The sequence below is a fragment of the Saccostrea cucullata genome, unplaced genomic scaffold, assembly GCF_032062105.1.
Source record: "Saccostrea cucullata isolate Sc308-1 unplaced genomic scaffold, CSIRO_AGI_Scuc_v1 ctg4459, whole genome shotgun sequence".
Lineage (NCBI taxonomy): Eukaryota > Metazoa > Mollusca > Bivalvia > Ostreida > Ostreidae > Saccostrea > Saccostrea cuccullata.
Genome location: NW_026919108.1, coordinates 19255 through 40549, shown reverse-complemented (window position 1 = coordinate 40549; position 21295 = coordinate 19255). Strand labels below are relative to the sequence as shown.

The 21295-nt window shown below is 34.4% G+C and overlaps 1 long non-coding RNA gene across 1 annotated transcript; it reads right to left on the bottom strand.

The window, feature by feature from the left end:
• Window positions 1–6488: 6488 nt before the first annotated feature.
• LOC134279709 (uncharacterized) lies at window positions 6489–8476 on the bottom strand. The gene is made up of 3 exons (XR_009994736.1): window positions 8052–8476; window positions 7755–7848; window positions 6489–7508 (listed from the first exon to the last, which is right to left on the bottom strand). It is a non-coding gene; the product is annotated as an uncharacterized LOC134279709 (long non-coding RNA).
• Between the last annotated feature and the right edge of the window lie 12819 nt (window positions 8477–21295).

Below are 21295 nucleotides of genomic sequence, written 5' to 3'. Positions count from 1 at the left end.
CATTGACAGATATTACCCTACGGTACATCAGGTAAATTCTAAATTGACTAGAAAAGCAAAATCTATGATATATTATAAATTTGAAATACATATGCACTTTTTTCTTCAGGAGAAATTTTATCCAGACAAAGTTATCCTTGTGTTGTCAGGAAAAAATCCAAATGATTGCCAGATAAGTAAGTAAATTGTCCCAATGTTAAATTTCAGTATATATCCCCTTGAGTACATACAGGTTATGACATCGTTTTGTTTATATTTAATTGAAGATCTATCATCATAACAAGGAGAACTGTTGGTTTGTACATCATGGTTTGTCTTTTTTCTCGTTTGTTCATGAAAGTGCAGAACAATAGCCAATACGCAAATTTCGAGATTATCTCCCTTGTTGCGCTCTTTCGTTGAGGAGGGCAGTTTCGTTGCCGCGTAAACAGCTGACAGGTGGGACAGATATTTATTGCATCATCGGTATACTGGTTCATCGTTACTTTATGATTGTCATGATGCACTCTAAAGTTCGTGAATAACCGAATTAATGTACAAGTTGCTGTCCTTTAAAAAAGGACTGCAATACGTGGACCATATGCATGTTTTTTTCTAACTGAAATTCAATTAAGAAAATTTCTAGGTGTAGGGAATATTCATGTAGGTTTATTCACTTTTACTACAATGATCTGCCTACTTATAACTGACTGTAGTCTCAAAGCAATTTTGTGAAATTTTATCTTTTATAAGCGACCTTTAGTTTTGTCAGTTTAAAAAATCGGGTTATTTTGCTACGTGTAACTCATACTGACTTGGACTGTTCTGGATATATACGGAAGAAATTTATCATGAAAAATAGAGATCTGATGGTTAACGAGAAGCACAGCTCTGTAGTACGCAGATTTTTTTGTCGGACCCCCCCCACACATTAAAAGCCGTTGCTACAGACCTTTATCAAACGATATTTTGTTTGCTGAAACACTAAATTATTTTCCGAGTCTTGATGCACAAAAATTAGTGCCGGCAAAAACTTGCTCTATCTTTTAAGAGCTATCTCTATTCGTTGAATGACGTTTTTATTCAGATTATTAAGTTACATGTATATATATACTGTATAACTTCTTAAGGTATCCATTGTACAAATGGGTAAAAATTTATGCCTGGAAAACCTATGATTTTATGTTCTAAAATCAAAGTATGGGTCATGACAAACTAAAAAATTGGGTCATCAGGGGCAACAACTCATTTAAGGAAGATAATTCTTGATGAAAACTAAAATCTATTAAAGGAAATCACAGAAATTGTAATCTATGAAATTTATACCATAACTAGGGCTAATTGTAACGGGAACCGTTACAGATGTTCCCCAAACGCTCCCCAACTCCCTTTTGGTGCCTTATTCCCTGTAAGCTTCATTAAATAAGACGAACTCTATGCCTTTTAGACTATAACAATGTTTTCCCAGAAGTATATTAAGTATATTCAAATTTATGCATTGCATGCGTGCGCATTTGAATGCATGTGCGTAATGACCATATCAACTTGTCTACACTATTTAAGTATTTTAATATACTAGAAATTACAGCAGTTAATAGCAAAAAAGATATTGAGATTTTTGTTTCAGCCAATCAGATTGAAGCACATGTGCATGCACGTGCATGGATGTGCATGATGACCATACTTTTTTGTAGGAGTCTATAATGTCTATCTATGCTCTGAATCCCATTATGTTTGGTTGAAAACCAAGGAAGTTATAGCCATTTAAAGTTTTAACCGATCAGATTGCAGCTCACGTGCATGCGCGTGTTTTCGTGAAAAATGTTATATATCGTACTGTAGTATATCCTCATGCATGACTGTTTTTAAAATTTCAAAGCTTTTCGGCAAAAAACAAAAAAGATAATGAGATTTTTGTTTCAGCCAATCAGAGCGAAGCGCACGTGCATGCGCGTGAGTTCGTGCTAATTTGATCATCTCACATTATCTACACTATTAATGTATCCTTATATAATGAGTTTCAAAGTATTTCATCAAAAAATGTAAAAGTTATGGCTATTTAAAGTATATCAGTCATTCCACTCATTTCACGCGCCCGCACGTGCATGCGTATGCGCGCAAAATGACCTTCGTTCCGCACACCTACACTACACACCTATTAACCCTGAAAAGGTTTTAGCTCAGTTGGATGAACAGTTTCTGAGAACACTAGCGGACAAAAAAAGGACCGGAGAACAAAGAAGAAAAAAAGAATAATAATAATAACTAGAGCAAAGCTCGTTGCAAAGCAACGAGTAGGTCTTCCGTCCTTTTGACCGGAAGTAGCTTTCATTTATAACAAAAATGAGAAATAACGCCCGAAAATGCTTTGAATCTTCTAAAGCTAAGATAATTAATGCAAAAATAAGCCATTTTTTGCTACTTCCGGTTTGACCGGAAGTGACGACGACGGACGGAAAATTAATTTTTAAGCTCCAAAAGACATATGTTACCCAAAAACTTGTCAAGAACGGCAAAAATACGCGTTTTTCGACTACTTCCGGTTTGGCCGGAAGTGACGACGCCGAACGTATTTTGACGACTCTAATAGATTAAGCTTGACATTTTGAACAACTTTGCTTTTTTGATGTATTACAAATTCTGAATACTTTTTGAGATATAAAGGGAAGACTTTCGGCCCCCTTGGCCCTTAATTTTAGGGGCCAGCCCTTTTCTCGAGATATCATTTGAAAGATCTTTAAATTCTACACTTCTTTTGTTCTACATGCTTTAACAAAATATTTCTAGGTAAAAAGTTATTGTAGAAAAGGTGTTAAAAATTTTGAAATTATTGATAGGACTATTTTCGGGCCATAGCAAGCGTCGGCGCTTCGTACTTCCGGTGGATGTGATATACGAAATTCACTTCTCCAAAGGTTGCTCTAGCATCACTGAAAATTTCATGCTTCTGTGTTAAGTGCTTTTTGAGAAAACTGCCGGACAAAGTGACCCTCTGAAAATCACTAAAACGCGGAAATCTCAAAACCGGAAGTGACGTCATCAAAACAAAAAATTGTATATCTAGTTTTTTCCATGCTCTATCAGTTCTGAAAGTTTCATGAAAATCGAGTGCGCCGTTTTCGAGAACTCGCGTGCACAAAATCGGTAAGAAAAAAAAATGATCTTCGAGAAATCTTCTGCAAAAAAATTGTAAAGAAAAAAAAAAGAATAATAACTAGAGCAAAGCTCGTTGCAAAGCAACGAGTAGGTCTTCCGTCCGGTTTTGACCGGAAGTGCCGGAACAAAAGAAAGCAATGAGCTAAGTAGTCTCCAGTGACTTTATAATTTCAATTTTGCATCAAAACCTTCAAAATAAGCCATTTTTTGCTACTTCCGGTTTGACCGGAAGTGACGACGACGGACGGAAAAATTACTTTGTGTGCTCCCAGAGACATATGTAACCCAAAAACTTGTTAAGAACGGCAAAAATACGCGTTTTCCGACTACTTCCGGTTTGGCCGGAAGTGACGACGCCGGACGTATTTTGACGACTCCAATAGATAAAGCTTGACATTTTGAACAACTTTGCCTCTTTGACGTATTACAAATTCTAAATACTTATTGAGATATGAAGGAAAAACATTCGGCCCCTCTCGGCCCCTGACTTAAGGGGCCAGCCCTTTTTTCGAGGTATCATTTGAAAGATCTTGGAATTCTATACTTTTTTTGTTCTACATGTTTTAACAAAATATTTCTAGGTAAAAAGTTATTGTAGAAAAGGTGTTAAAAATTTTGAAATTCTTGATAGGACTATTTTCAGGCCATAGCGAGCGTCGGCACTTCGTACTTCCGGTGGTTGTGATATACGAAATTCACTTCTCCAAAGGTTGCTCTAGCATCACTGAAAATTTCTTGCTTCTGTGTTGATCGGTTTTTCAGAAAACTGCCGGACAAAGTGACCCTCTGAAAATCACTAAAACGCGGAAATCCCAAAACCGGAAGTGACGTCATCAAAACGAAAAAATACATATCTAGTTTTTTCCATGCTCTATCAGTCCTGAAAGTTTCATGAAAATCGAGCGAGCCGTTTTTGAGAACTCGTGTGCACAAAATCGGTAAGAAAAACAAGAACGGCAAAAATACGTGTTTTTCGACTACTTCCGGTTTGGCCGGAAGTGACGACGCCGGACGTATTTTGACGACTCCAGTAGATTAAGCTTGACATTTTGAACAACTTTGCTTCTTTGACGTATTACAAATTCTCAATACTTTTTGAGATATAAAGGAAAAACTTTCGGCCCCTCTAGGCCCTTAATTTTAAGGGCCAGCCCTTTGTTAGAGATATCATTTAAAAGATCTTTAAATTCTACACTTCTTTTGTTCTACATGTCTTAAAATGTTTTTAGGTAAAAAGTTATCATAGAAAAGGTGTTAAATATTTTGAAACTCACAATAGGACTATTTTCGGGCCATAGCGAGCGCCGACGTGCGGCGTTTCCGGAAAAAGCAAAATGCGAAAGGCATATCTACAGACATAGGTCTATCATACCTGAAAGTTTCATGTTTCTATCTCAACCCATTTTTCAGAAAAACTCTGGACAACCCGACCCTTTAAAATTCATAAAATCGTCAATATCTCAGACCGGAAGTGACGTCATCAAAAAAGAAAAAAAACGCATAAGGTTCAAGTGATGATACATAAGTCCTGAAAGTTTCATGAAAATTCATTCAGCCGTTTTCGAGAAATCGCGTGCACAAAATCGGTAAGAAAAAAAACAATAATAAAAGTGAAAAAGAAACCTAAGAATAACAGAAAGGTCTTCCGCTGAAGACGGAAGACCTTAAAAACGATAATTAATAATAACTAGAGCAAAGCTCGTTGCAAAGCAACGAGTAGGTCTTCCGTCCTGTTTAACCGGAAGTACATGTATGTTTCATTTTGTTAAAAAAATGATAAATGAAGTGCAATAATGGTTTAAATCCTCCAAATTTATGTTAATTAATGCAAATATAAGCCATTTTTTGCTACTTTCGGTTTGACCAGAAGTGACGACGACGGACAGAAAATTGAATTTTATGCTCCCATTGACAGATGTTACCCAAAAACATGTCAAGAACGGCAAAAATATGCATTTTTTTTTACCACTTCGGTTTGGCCGGAAGTGACGTCACCGGACGTATTTTGACGACGCCAATAGATTGAACTTGACATTTTGAACAACTTTGCTTCTTTCATGTATAACAAATTTTCATTACTTTTTGAAATATTAAGAAATAACTTTCAGCCCCTCGCGGCCCTTTATTATAAGCCCTTTTTTCTAGATATCTTTTGAAAGATCATGTAATTCTACACTTCTTTTGTTCTATATGTTTTAACAAAATATTTCTAGGTAAAAAGATATCGAAGAAAAAGTGTCAGAAATTTAGAATTTTACGTTAGGACTATTTTCGGACCATAGCGAGCGTCGGCGTTTCGTACATCCGGTAGTTATGAAATACTTAGTGCACTTCTCCAAAGGTTGCTCTAGCATCACTGAAAATTTCATGCTTCTGTGTTAAGTGCTTTTTGAGAAAACTGCCGGACAAAGTGATCCTCTAAAATTCACTAAATCGCAGAAAACTCCAAACCGGAAGCGACGTCATCAAAATAAAAAAATATATGTCTAGACCTTTTAATGTTCTATCAGACCTGAAAGTTTCATAAAAATCAATCGAGCCGTTCTCGAGAAATCGCGCGCACAAAATCGGTAAGAAAAAAAAAACAATAATAAAAATAGTGGAAAAGAAATCTAAGAAAAACAAGAAGGTCTTCCGCTAGGGATGTGCGATTTTATCGGTATACCGGTATATCGCGATTTTTTGTTGCGTGATACGTATCGTGATACGGAGACCTAAATACCAGTCTTTAGGTATACATATGATAAAGTCCAGAAATTATTCATTTATTTGTTCAATCTTTCAAATTACAATTACAGAAAGTATAAAAAATGTTGTAAAAAGTGAAAAGAATGGCATCTTACCGTCCAAACATAATTGATTTTACATACATAAAAATTTCAAGAAAGTAAAATTTTGTTTTTCTAGCATATTTTTTAGAAAAATAATGACTTTTCATATAAAATCATTGTAAAAATTGCTTTTAAAAATATCATGATATTATCGTGATATTATGGGAAAAAATCGTGATATATCGCGATACGAAATTTTTGGCGATACCCATCCCTATCTTCCGCTGAAGACGGAAGACCTTAATAAAAATAGTGGAAAAGAAACCTAAGAATAACAGTAAGGTCTTCCGCTGAAGACGGAGGACCTTAATAAAAGTGAAAAAGAAACAATAGAATAATAGAAGAGTCTTCCGTTGGAGACGGAAGACCCTAATAATAATGATAAGAAACCGAGTAAAAACAGTATGTTCCCAAACTCCGTTTGGGGAACATAATAATGACACAAAAATTACTTTTATATTGTAATCTTTATATAAAATTAAAGAATAATAAATAACAAAACATAGTAAGAGTGTTATTTAAAGAAAAATAATTTAACAGGTGACAAAACGGTCATTTTGTAAATATAAAATATAAAGATATAAAATATGTTCATAATGTCATTTGCAACATGCTGTTACCATGGAACATTAACATTTCTAAAGAGAAATATTTATAAATTCATTAGAAAATTCAAATTTTTCCCTTAAATTATTTCAACTCCCCCTTTTTATACTTTTTTTCAAGTAAAAAATAATGAATATCATACTGTAAATATATTACATTTGGCTGTGTATTCTTTTTAGTGCTTTCTGTGGAAACTTCCGCTAATTCAAGTACAATGCTAAATATTTTGCAAATATACACATTAATAAGAACATTAAGTTATCCGCTAAATCATATCTATGCTAACTTGTTCAAAAATCAATTTCCGCCAAATATCATACACGCTAAATATAATACATTTACAGTAACTTAATGTACAAAATTGATGTATATAAATGAAAATGGTTTGAAATTCTGCAAATAATGTGAATTTATAATTATGTCTAGAATTTTAAAATGTACACAAAAGAATAAATTTTTTTCACTGAAATGCTGAGGTTAAAAATTGATAGCGACAGTAAATTGTATCAAAGCAGAGTGATAAACATTCAATACAGACTTTGAAAATGAATTTCAAGATTTAATGACACAATAAATAGTACTTGTGATATAAATGTAGATACTATAAGGACTTGGACAGTAATCTCATTAGGTATGTGTGATACTAGTAGATGATCCATAATACAGACCAACTTGTTTAGGTACAATTGATAAATACATGTGGCAGCAAAAAATTCATACAACTTTTAGAACTTTAAATGTTCCAGTCACTCTAGGTTTGCCATCACTGGTTTTGGGAGAAAACATAAATTAATTTATTTTCACCATCCCTGTAATAGCTATAGATCAGCTTTAGATGAGAAAATGTCATGGTCTCTGCCAGACTCCTCTTCATAAAACCTTACCAATCAGCACACACAAATACCTGTAGTTCTTTGATTTTTCAGCATAGAACACCTGTTGAAAATGAGAAATACTACACAGATGATTGTTTCATACAATATACGTGAGTCATTGAAAGCTTGCAGCAGAGATTATTCCGTCCAACTTACATGATAACATATAGTCTACTGCATGTAGTCAAATATTTTTCTTAGTTCTTACATTGATTCCCGAGCAAATTGATTGATAAACATTTGATTTTAGAGCCACCAAATTTATATATGTATCTACCAAATGATATAATAATAAAACTGTTCATACCTTCAAAATTCTTTCATGTATTGATAATAAATTTAATGTTGACAACAAGCTGTTTATCTTCTGAGGGTCTCCCAAACAGTACTGCAGATTATAGCTACAAAAAGAATAGATACAATTATATTACATGCAATTGTTGAGATGCATGAACATGTAAATGCTATTTATAAATTATATGCATTATCCAACATTTCATGGTGTCACATAAAAATTTAGATGTGAGGAATATTTTATACTAGTTGTCAATGCCTAAATTAGATAACATTAATTCCATAAACAAATATAAATATAAATGCTTACCTGTTGCAATCTGTGTATTAGTATTGATACTGAAATACTGCATCCCTTTGGATTTTCTCAGCTTTTGTCGTTTTGGGAACATCGATGCCAGCTGCAAGCAATTTCCGCACTATATGTATAAAAACCAGCTAACCCGAGTTTCACTCACATTTAATTGCTCTCTCGCTAAAGAATAATGGTCCGGAGTGACATTTTGAGCACAATATGAGGCCTCTGACCAGAACAATGAACATCAAACTCGTCATTCCAGTCATGTAACGAACTCTTACTGGTCAAAACGAGGGTTATATCGTGACACAAAAACATGCATGGAATCATGAATAAGGTTACTTCACAAGTACGATCTCCTAAAACAACTGGGCGCTCGTCAAATTATGTCTTTTCTTGAACCGTTCCTTCCCTTGCCGCTTGCGGCTTGCCGACTTTTCATGGGCGCCGCCATCTTGAATTTTATAGCCTCGGAGACATCGTTTTATTTTAAAGATGCACATTTAAACGTATTTAAACGTCAAATTTGGTATCATCAAGTTGTTTTCTTTAATTATCTATCAATTGAAACAAAAACATTTGAATTTTGGCCTTTGATATTGACTCGAAATGAAAAAGCATTTTATTCCGTAAATTACCGAGATCAAGCCGAAGTTTACCGAAAATTACAGCCTATTTGTACAAATGCTTGTGCCATAGAATTAATGTTTAGTTTGTATATAAAAGTATATGTAAAAGAGAGAAAATCGGATCTGCCAATGAATATGTAAATGAGATATGCAGAATTAAAAGCGCGTTTTGCCAATGAATGGTATATTTTCATTCGAATAGGGCGAATTATTCTACGGGAAAGTTATCTAAGGTGCAAACTTTCTAGCATTCTCGCGCAAGCGTAGCCTGTCGTTTGCCCAGGGCATCCGGTTTAATCTCGCTTAACGCAAAAAAATTATTTTAAAAGCCAAAAAATCGTAACAAAAAAGAAAATATCAGTGGATGTGAGACGTTTTAGACTAGGGAAGAGATATGCATGGACCTCTTATAAATATGATACATGTACGCATGCATCTGATCATTGCACATCGGCAATCTAAATGACATATTGATTCTTTTCCTTATTATAACTTCTTAAAGAACACGATTTTTTTTAAAGAAAATGTATGAACAATCAAGAAAATCTGTTACTTTTTATAAAGACTACAACGTTCTTTCGATTTCAAGTACCCTATAATTCAAAGTGAATTTGAAAATATGCATAGCTGAGCTTGATAAAGTCATCAAATGCATCACTGCTTAACATCATTATCTTTCTTTTACATTTAATAATTTCTAAAAGCCATAAATATCGTTTAAGTTCAAAAAGTTCGTTCATTCAAGTTTTATATATCAGTCGTGCTTGTATTCCCCACTTGTGATTCTTAATCTTTTTTTTTCTACCCAGCCTTTCATTTTTGTATTATTTGACGAACCTATCTCTGGATCCGCAGTGGAATTTTTAAGTCAGTGTCATAGGACTTTCTTTTCTTTAGGACTCAAAATCGGGGCCGGTCTTAATTTTTGTGATTTTTTTTTTAAGAAAGGTCAATAATAAATAATAAAAACTTTTTTTTTCTGATAAGTCTGGTAACTTCTGGTTTATTTCTGTTCTTATTTATCAGAGTTAAATCATTTTAAATTAAGGGAAAATAAATTTTGGCAATATGTTTCGCATTCGCCATTTACATGTACATACTTATTGTCTTTGATCATGTAAATCCATAGTTAAAAAATGGAGTAAAAACGTTTGTTAACTGATGCAATGTACTAATACTACTTAGACTGTTTGTAAAATCTATAAGGCGCGTGAAACAACAACAGTAAAAGACATGTTTAGCTTGATTGCAAATTATTGTAGATACACACACACAGGAGAGAGAGAGAGAGAGAGAGAGAGAGAGAGAGAGAGAGAGAGAGAGAGAGAGAGAGAGAGAGAGAGAGAGAGAGAGAGAGAGAGAGAGAGAGAGAGAGAGAGAGAGAGAGAGAGAGAGAGAGAGAGAGAGAGAGAGAGAGAGAGAGAGAGAGAGAGAGAGAGAGAGAGAGAGAGAGAGAGAGAGAGAGAGAGAGAGAGAGAGAGAGAGAGAGAGAGAGAGAGAGAGAGAGAGAGAGAGAGAGAGAGAGAGAGAGAGAGAGAGAGAGAGAGAGAGAGAGAGAGAGAGAGAGAGAGAGAGAGAGAGAGAGAGAGAGAGAGAGAGAGAGACCTCATTTTTTGACTTCTGTAATCAAAAAATCTTTTCGGGGTTCAATAACTTCTACCATAATCAAGCAACTAAAAGAACTTGTCGGAGTTCAATTTATACCACATGAATGGATGCATGCCTGGCTTAAGAAACCCATACCGCATATCGTCACAAAATATTGTTTTCACTCTCGAAACCTTTTAAATCATTACAGACACAAATCAAAACAGATAACCATAAGCTTGATTAATTTTTATCGCTCCCCACCATTGCAAACATTTGAAAGTCTAGACGTTTTTATATTTAAAGTTAAAAAACACGCACATACAAAATTGTCATTATTTAAACTACATTTTCACACTCTCGTCGAGATTTACGATAAAGGTTCAGAGACCTGACAAAAGGTAGGCTAAAAGGATGTAATTGGTTTTTTATTTCTGCTCTTATTTAAAGTTAAATCTATTTAGATTAGGGGAAAAACAAATTTTAGCAATATGTTTCGGATTCATCATTTACACGAAACATTTGAAGATTACGAACAGTATTCAAGATCAATATTTCATAAAACGATACAAAATAGGAGCAGAGCAAACACGGACCTGCAAACTACCAGAGGTGGGATAAGGTGCCAAGGAGGAGTGAGCATCCCCTGCCGACCGGTCACACCCGCCGTTTGCTCCTTGTCATGATCGGGAAATAACGGGGAAATCCGTCGTCAATTCAGTTTATAAATAATGGACTAACAATTAGTGTGAAGAACGTCAGTCAGCATTTGACTCAATGATGAATTGTATTTGCTGACAATGTCATTGTATTGGCCATAGAACTTACGAAATGATGACTTTTAACGAGACTGCTGATATTCTAGTTTTATCAACTTTTTGGTCAATAATTTACCTCGTTTAAAAAATGAGCATGCTCTTGCGCATCGAATTAACTAAGATATATAGATGAAGGCGATGAAGGTATATTGCTGAATAAGTAAGGGAGGTTCCAATAGATTGTTGGAAAACCTGGTCTCCAAAAACCACATAGATACATTAGATATTGTCAATCAGAAGTTCTAGCATCTTTTTATGTCAACTTCAAAGTACTTGTGTGTGCAATCAGAATGTGTTTTAACAAAAAAAAATTAGCAAATGACAAAAATAGCAAAACAACAAAATTAAAAGAGATGTTTATCTTGATTGCAAATTACAGTAGGCATAAACATCCTCAACGAGAGAGAGAGACCTCATTTTAAAGGCATCCGAACCGCATTTTGGCACAAAATGAGTCTGTTCACTCTCCAAACCTTTTAAATCATTTAGACATAGATAAACTAGATGCACCTTTTCCCTCTACGGCCATTGAAAGCATTTGTAAGTCTAGACTTTGTTTTTAGCTCACCTGAGCTGAAAGCTCAAGTGAGCTTTTCTGATCACATTTTGTCCGGCGTCCGTCTGTCTGTCTGTCCGTCTGTCTGTAAACTTTTTCACATTTTCGACTTCTTCTCAAGAACTGCTGAGCCAATTTCAACCAAACTTGCCACAAAGTATCCTTGGGTAAAGGGGATTCAAGTTTGTTCAAATAAAGGGCCACGCCCTCATTCAAGGGGAGATAATTAGGAATAAATGAAAATTTGGTGGCATATTTTAAAAATCTTCTCAAGAACCACTGTGCCAGGAAAGATGAAAATTATGGAGAAACATCCTCAGGAAGTGTAGATTCAAGTTTGTTCAAATCATGACCCCCGGGGGTAGGGCGGGGCCAAAATGGCCGACCTAAGTTTTACATAGAAATATATAGGAAATTTCTTTAAAAATCTTAATTATATAGGAAATTTCTTCTCAAGAATGACAAAGCCATAATTCATCATATTTATATGGAAGCATGCTCAGGTAGTGTAGATTCAAGTTTGTTCAAATCATGACTCCCGGGGGTAGGACGGGGCCAAAATGGCCGACCAAAGTTTTACATAGAAATATATAGGAAATTTCTTTAAAAATCTTCTTCTCAAGAATGACAATGCCATGATTCATCATATTTATATGGAAGCATGCTCATGTAGTGTAGATTCAAATTTGTTCAAATCATGACCCCCGGGGGTAGGGCGGGGCCAAAATGGCCGACCAAAGTTTTACATAGAAATATATAGGAAAATTCTTTAAAAATCTTCTTCTCAAGAATGACAAAGCCATAATTCATCATATTTATATGGAAGCATGCTCAGGTAGTGTGGATTCAAATTTGTTCAAATCATGACCCCCGGGGGTTAGGCGGGGCCAAAATGGCCGACCAAAGTTTTCAAAGATATATATAGGAAAATTCTTTAAAAATCATTTTCTAAAAAATAGCAAATCCATGATTGGTCATGTTACTACTTTTGAATGTAAACTTTACAATAAAAAACTATTTTCTACTTTTTCCTACCCTTTGTGCTCAGGTGAGCGATGTGGCCCATGGGCCTCTTGATTTTTAAGGTTACAACATCTGTACACAGTGTGTTATTTTACACTACATTTTTGCAATCTCTTTTACTTCAGAGAACCGACAAAAGGTAGGCTAAAATTGTAAACCTTAAGAGAACAATTATGTTAAAATTGATCACTTGAGCATACGTAAGAAAACATGGACGATAAATACTCAAATCTAAAACAAAACTGTCTCCACTTGTCTCACTACAAAATCATGCCCTTATTTGAAGACACACTGGTTTGTAATTTAATTGATATCGAGACAAAGTTTGAACGGTATTTCTGTACATGTACTTTATTTTTGTAGAAAATATTAAGATGTTTGAGTAAATGTGCATAAAGTCATTGATAAACCACAATTGGTTTTAAATTTAAAGATCTCAGACAACAAACGTCAAGAAATAAGACCATGTAGTTTATCAAACACTGAGGTGACAATTTCTTAATTATTAAAGCTCTTGAAATTTAGTAGTGTACATTTATTTAGCATGTAAATGAAAGTACGCCTAAAATATCTGTTGACTAAATGATTTTCTTTTTTCATAATTGTAATATATATTTTTTTCTCTATCATTTTTAATTTAGGAGCGTAGCATTATGTTATAATGTTCTGGGATTGTGGATAGAATGTATAAAGGAAATGAAATGTCAGAATGACGATCTTAAGAAACTGGTAAATGACCACCGTTCCTTAGAATTGATCCAACGAACAATAGATGTACAAATAGAGGTAAGAGCGTCTAGCTTTATTGACATGTGTTTTCCCTCTAGATTTATTCATTGTATGTTGTTTTACATCCCATTCGATAATTTTTTGTTCATGTAGAGACGTTTCATGCTGTGAAGGGCTTCAAATTTTTACCTTTATTCGACATTCCGAGCCATTGGGCAGTGCGGGATCTTTATCGTGCAAACGCCTGTCGTGATACGGGACCTCGTTTTTTAAAATTTTATTCGAAAGACCCACAATAAACTTTCACTGCAAGTGCCGAGCGCATGGCGAAGGAACAGTTGCTACCCATTTTTTAATCGACTCATGTCAGTCGCAGCCGAGATTCGAACTCACGACCTCCCAATCATGGGGAGAGCGCTCTACCGACTAAGCTACTGTTCCTCTTGATAATTTTTCACTCATATGGAGACTCGAACACTTGCCGTTGAAGGGCTGCAAATTGATATCTATACTCAACACTTAGGGCCACTGGGCATGCAGTGAAGGGTCGTTTTTGTGCAAGAACTTAAGGCGGTACGAGAACTCGGTTTATACGGTCTCATTCGAACTATCGATCTCCACGTCCGCGGCTCTAAAGCAGGTGCGTGCTAGCCACTGGACCACACAGGCGACCCTGAGAAATCTTGACACTTCACAACGGTTTTTTAGGGGGAGGGTATTCATAATACTCAGTGCATGAGTATTTTTGTGTGTTTCGAAATTATATTGTCACATATCACTTTTTTTCTAATTTAAAATTATTGTCTATTACCGACGGAAAATGGGAGAAGTATTTCAATATATCGAAACAAATATCTCATCTATTTAGCATAAAAGAAATTTTCCTTCTAAATAACAAGGAAAGAATTACAACATATCATTGGTTACCAACTAATTCGTGACAAAGTTTATTCGATTTCATCAATGAACTTCATTATCGGGGGGTTATGAGTTCGAATTTCGACCGCGACTGACCTAAGTTGATAAAAAATAGTAAGCAACTGTTCCTTCGCCACGCACTCGGCGTTTGAAGTGAAAGTTACGCCCATAGTGTCTGGTAAAGTTCAAAATTTGAAGCCGGTGACGTGACCCTTTTTTCATTTTTTCATTTGAGTAAAATATTCTCGAATGGGACATAATACAAAATACAATCAAACAACAATCAATGAACCAATAGTAGTCTTAATTACATCTTCATGGCTTATTTATTTTTTTTTGACAGAGAATAGAAAGAAGAATGGAAATCTATTTTTCATCGCAAGATTTAAAAACTACGAATGGAGGATGAAAAGGCGCTTGTTTCCTAAAGAAAAAATCAATTTTTGTAAAAAGTTAGATAATGTACAATATTGGCAAAGTGATTTGAGTTGAGCAAAAGATCCAAACAGAAATATGAAAGTATGATCATACTTTTTAAATTATAAGCAGCTGATTAATTAGTATTCATATATCTTGCTGTGCACAAAAAATTTATGAATTGTTCTAACTTTTGTTATCTTATTTACGAAAGATAATTTTTGCTTGTAAACAACTCATCCAATATATAGCAGCCAAAGCAATGTTTATTTTTGTCCTCTTTATTTCGGACTGTGTATATTTTTAGTTGCTATCAATAAATGAAATTTATGTTTCATTCATAATGACTTTAATTCTTTATAATAAAGCTTGTGATATTTAAATGGATTGAATCAAGGTCCTACTGACTTTTCTACGAATCTAAGCGCACGACAGGGGAATTGTTTACCCTTCCATGGTACTTTATCCCACCTCTGATGTTCTTGTAAAATTCCGTGTTTCTTTCTGGAGATTTGTAAGTTTCAGCCTGTTATATCCATATTTCATGGACACGAAATGAAAAACAGCGATGCAGCCTATACAGCTAGTTCAGGTTAAGAAAAAAGAATAGTGTTTTCTAATCAGAACATTTACATATAAATTAAACAAAGTATTGTAAAATGTCAAATACATTATTAGATTTTTCTTTAACCTTTAAAAATTTTAAAAACGTAGCACTGTTGAGTTTTGATAATTGCGTTTAAGAGTCTCTGACACATCTCCATGGGAAACATTTATTAGTAAATTTCTAATTACAAACTTCTTAAAACACGAATAATATTTAAGTACTGATATCTAATCCTCTTAGCTCAAAAGAAAGGTTTCATGGGAGTTAATAAAGAAAAGGAAAACATGCATGTCTGGTTTAATGGGTTACTACTAAAAAGTCCATATTTATGCTTATTTGCAAAATCTCGTAAAAGCACAAACTCTTGGGAAAAGAATAGTGCTCCCTGTCATAATCAAACAAAGAAAGAAAAATCTGTCGACAATTCAGTGTGTAAATAATAGTCTAAAAATATGTAATGGAAAAACTCGGTAAGATTGAATATATTTGCTGACACGGTTATTGTTTCGACCATAGAGTTTTCCAAATGTTTATAAGACAGTATATTTCCTTGATTCATCGGTCTATTTGTCAATAGCTGTCTGTCTTTAAAACTGTTCATACGTAGAGCACGCAATTGCTTAACAGATATTGTCTTGAAATTTCACGGTCAAATATAAAACAAACTAACTCAAGACCACCACCAGGTTTCTATAAAGAAGTTAGGGAGGGGGGTTTCGAGGGTCTACCCATCCTCTGAGCTAGAAATCTGGAAGGACCTACCCATCACCTGACCTGCAGGTCTACAACGATCTACCCATCATCTGAGAAAGAGAACTGGGAGGATCTACCTATCCTCTTAGCTAGAGGTATGGTGGGATATATTCATCATCTAGGTTGGAGGCACGTGAGGGTCTACCCATCCTCTGAGCTGGAGGTCTGGTCCGAAAGTCTACCAATCTTCTCAGAAAGAGGCCAAAGGGTCTGTCCTTCCTCTTAGCTAGGGATCTCTGAGGGTCTACCTTTCCTCTGAGCTAGGGGTGTATAGGGTCCGACCCTTCCTCTCAGCTAGAGGTCTGGACTCTCAACTAGAGATCTAGGAGAGAGGGTATACCCTTCCGCTTACCTACACTTCTGGGAGGATCTACCAATCGTCTGAGCTTTGATATCTGTGAGGGTTTCCCCGTCCCCTCAGCTAGAGGTCTGTAAGGGTCCAACCTATCCTCTGAACTAGACATCAGAAGGGATCTACCCATCCTCTTAGCTAGAGGACTGTGAGGGTCTACCCATCCTCTGAACTAGAAATCAGAAGGGATCTACCCATCCTCTTAGCTAGAGGACTGTGAGGGTCTACCCATTCAATGAACTAGAAGAACTGGAAAGTCTACCCAACCTCTACGGTAAATGACTGGATACGTCTTCCCATCCTCTGAGGAATGGGAACCTCTACCAATCCTTTGAGCTAGAGGACTAAGAACGTCTACCCATCTTCTAAGGTAGAGAACTGGGAATGTCTACTTGTCCTATGAGCTGGAGGAATGGGAACGTCTACCCATATGCATCCTCTAAGGTAGAGAACTGAGAACGCCTACTCATCATCTGAGCTGAGGTCTGAAAGGGTTTTTCCATCCTCTGGGATAGAGGAATTGAAACGTCTACCCATCGTTTGTGCTAGAGGACTAAGAACGTCTACCCAACCCCTAAGGTAGAGAGCTGAGAAAATCTACTCATTCTCTGAGCCAGAGGAATGGGGACGTCTACCCCTATGTATCCTCTAACATAAAGAACTGAGAACGCCTACTCATCCTCCAAGCTAGAAGACTGTGACGGTCTAAGTCGGTATCCTTTCAGCTAGAGGTCTGTAGGGTTCAACCCAAACTCTCAGTTACAGGTCTACATCTGAGATGAAGGTCTACTGATCCACTGTCTTTGAAGGTCTACTCCATTAAAATTTCCATGGTCGGGTGCATTCACTCATAATCTCATGTTTTTCAAAATATTAATAATTAAAATCTTGCAATGTTTAAAAATTATTCCGAACGGTAAATTGTTTTCAAAGAGGGTGCATTCACACCCAGGTATCAGTGTCTAGAAAGGAGTATAAATTGAAGCAGAAGGAATAAAAAGCGTCATGAAACTAACTGGCGGTCGCCGCACTCTTAAAAATGTTTTACTTAGTAGTCATTTTTTACTTGAAATAACAAAGATAAGTAATAGATAATTACTAAGCATTTACTTAAAATTTTAAATCAATTACTGAAATATATGTCAATTACTAGATTCAAATGTTTTACTTGATTTTTGTATTTTAAAGAATTGTTTTACTTACACACTAAAAAGTTTTACTTAGTAATTTATATTTACTTAAATTTGTATATATAAGTAATAACATTACTTGGTCTTTACTTACATTTTACCACTATTTACTATATAATTAATATTTTAATGCCCCCGTAAACGAAGTTTCGGGCGTATATAGTTTTTGTCGTGTCCGTCTGTCTGTCTAGCTGTCTCTCTGTTTTTCTGTTTATCCACAGAAACTTTAACCTTGCCCATAACTTTTGATTTAGCGGAGCTATGACTTTCATATTTCACACGTGTATTCCTTGTGACAAGACCTTTCTTTGAGTATCACCAAATTTGACCTTGACCTTGAAGTTTGACTCACTTATACACAAAAAATCCAAACTTATTCTTTATCCAAATCTTTTGAACAGTAAATACCAGGACATGTATACTTCACATATATATTTTTTGTTGAAAGAACTTTCATTGAAAACCAACAACTATGAAATTTTGACCTTGACCTTAATTGGAGATTTCCATCCTTGTGAAAAAAAACTTTAACCTTGACCATAACGTTTGAACGGTAAGGAATAGTGCTTTCATACTTACATATATGTAATCATTTTGAGAAGACCATTCATAGGATACCAAGAACTTTGACCCTTTGACCTTGACCTTGGAGTTTGACCCACTTTTAAAAAGCAAACCTTGACTGTAACTTTAAAAGGATTAGGGTTAGTGCATTCATACTTTACATAGTTCATCCTTGTGACAACACCTTTCTTTGGGTACCACCAAATCTGTCCCTTTGTCTTTGACCTTGGCGTTTGACCTACATTTCAAAATTGGTAACCTTGACCATAACTTCTGAAGGGTTAAGGCAAGTGTTTCCATATTTCACATATGTATTTTTTTTGGCAAGACCTTTCATTAGATACCTATAACCTTGACCTTTTGACCTTGGAGATATCAAGAAATCCCAATAATTTGAATTTGTATATAAGAAAAGTTTAACCTTTGAAATGTTGCCATACAGGGGCATAAGTGTTTCACAAACACATCTTGTTTGAATTGTATTTAATTGATTTACTTAAAACAAAAATTTATTTACTAAATCTAGGAGAATTCAGATCAGTAATTACTTAAATATGGTAGTCTAATCACTTATTGTCTGTGAGGAGGAGTTATCTTTCTTCTAAATATTCCTTCATGTGAAAAAAAAGTCACACTAATAAAAATGCGATATTAAGTACTTGAAATGTTTAACCATTTTTAAAATGGTCCTTAAAAAGATACAACTTATTCAATTTTTAAGGCTTTCGAAGTTGGAATCAAATGTTTTATTGTTATATATAATAAAACAATTACAAAGAAATTGGCAAAAGAAATAGAAAGTATACTTGTTTCCATCATGAGTAGATTTCTTCTATTAAACTATTCAGAGGGCCCAATTAGGGAACTCTGATAAAGAAATCTGTGAGTAGTACTCACATGTCAGAGGGTCGGTACCTTGCATTGTTTCTGGTAAATAATGTCGATTTTAGTAAATATGATAAGTATTTCATTTACTTAGTATTCTTTTGAGTAATAATATTCTAGATTTTAATTAATTTCAGAATTACATTTACTTAGTAATAATTCATAAAATTTAGTAAATAGAAAGCATATTATCTCTAAATTAAGTAATAATAATTTAACAAAAATGAGTAGTTCATTTACTAACTTTAAGTTATACAATGCCTATAATTTAAGTAATTCTATTGATACTTAGTAAATCATTTTATAAGTAAATGAATTCATCCTTATTACTAATTATGTTTACAATTACTAACCATGATAGTCATTTACTTGCTATTCTGACTAAATGGATTACTAATAATTACTAGTTTTTTTTAATCTAATATCTTATTTTAAAAACAACAAGTAAAACTTTTTTTAGAGTGCGGGTGAAGATATCATGTTTTTCTTTTGAAATGATTAATTGCCAAATTATCGACGTATCAAGATGAAGCCATCAATACTTCTTTACCTTTCCTTGTTTTATGAATCTCATAAATTTAATGAGTACAGCATACATAGTATCAATTTTATCGCATCAAAGTCTACCAATTATTTACACACCTTCTCGTTAATATCAAGGACAGAGTGAACTTTAAGTGACACTTTAAATATGCATGGACCTGGAAAATCGTCCGTTGCGTTTTTCACGATTGACGAAATTCTTTCCTTTCTTTTTTTTTAAATAAAAAATTGTGTTATTCCTAAGGAGTTTTTTTTTCAAAGCCAAGAGCGTTCTTATGACAGGAAAGAATAATCATATTTTTAATCCAGACATTCCGTAGATAAATCTTTAAATAATTTGGGAAATAAATAAATTTTCATGTAAAACACATTAAGACGCTACTCTGAAAGGTCCCAAATATGAAAAGAAAGTCATCAATCGTGTTAAACACAACGGATTGCGGTTTAATGTTCTATTTACATACACATTTACAGTGTCATTAAAAGTTCACTTTGTCCTTGATATTAAGGACAAGTTATGAAAATTGTTTGTAGACTCTGGTGCGATTGAAATAATGCTATGTAAAACACCAAGACGATAATCAGAGTAAAAGCAATATATGCACATAATCAGTTGCATGGATATCTTTCAAAATATTTCCTTAGCATATACATATACGTTTATTCATATACTTTAAATACATGCATCCCTTCGGTTGTTGTTATTTTCATTAAAAGGAAATCACTTAACACTAATCAATTTTTTCTACCAGAGGATGAAATGGAGCGTGAGGAGCCCACACCTCTTCTGAAATCTAAAAAAAACTGTTCCTTGTTTATAAATGTATAAAGAAAACTGGCTGACGTTTAATTCTAATGATACTGAAAAAACACATACTTGCGTGGGGTGTTTTCGAGGTTTGAGGAAAACATATTGGTTTGTGGGGATTTGATTTCGTGGTTGGAGAACGTTTAGTAAGTAATGCATTTGACATTTTACATTTCGTGGTGGTCATAATTTCGTTGGTCTCTCAATACCTCGAAAACAACGAAAATTAAACCGGAATGAAAATTAGTGATTTCACAGGATATGGAAATAAAGAACAGTATCAAACTCAAATGTACATAGAAACAATAAAAATCAGGGGCCGAGAAAATCTGGATCTCTAAAACATGTGTTAGGATCTGGGGTCATGGAGGAGTAAGCATCCCCCTGCAAACAGGTCACAACCGCCGTTTTATGCATTTTTAAATATGTTGAAATACATGTTTTTACAATATGTAAGAAAGGGTAATTTTGCACAAAAAAATCTTTAATTGGATATGGCTTAACGTTCAACTCTAGGAGGAAAAAAGTTACACCATGAATTAATATGGGGATATAATTATTGTAATGAGACAAGAAAAGTAATAGTATTGAATTTCTTATTATAATTAATAAGGAAAATAATGTTTCAATATTTAGATTGAGCCAGAATGTTCTTATAACAATTCAGCAATTGATCTTTGCTATAGAGAAATTTAAATAATAATTAAAAATGCTTTCGTTTGGTTTTTAAGTGCGGGAATTAATGTCGCAGCTGTTGCAGAAAAAACGCGGGTTATATAATTGTTTCTGCAAAAGCTGCGATCTTAATTCCCGTACCGACAAAGAAAGACATTTTCATGTTTATATTTACATCTGTTTAAAAAAACATTCGAAGTAA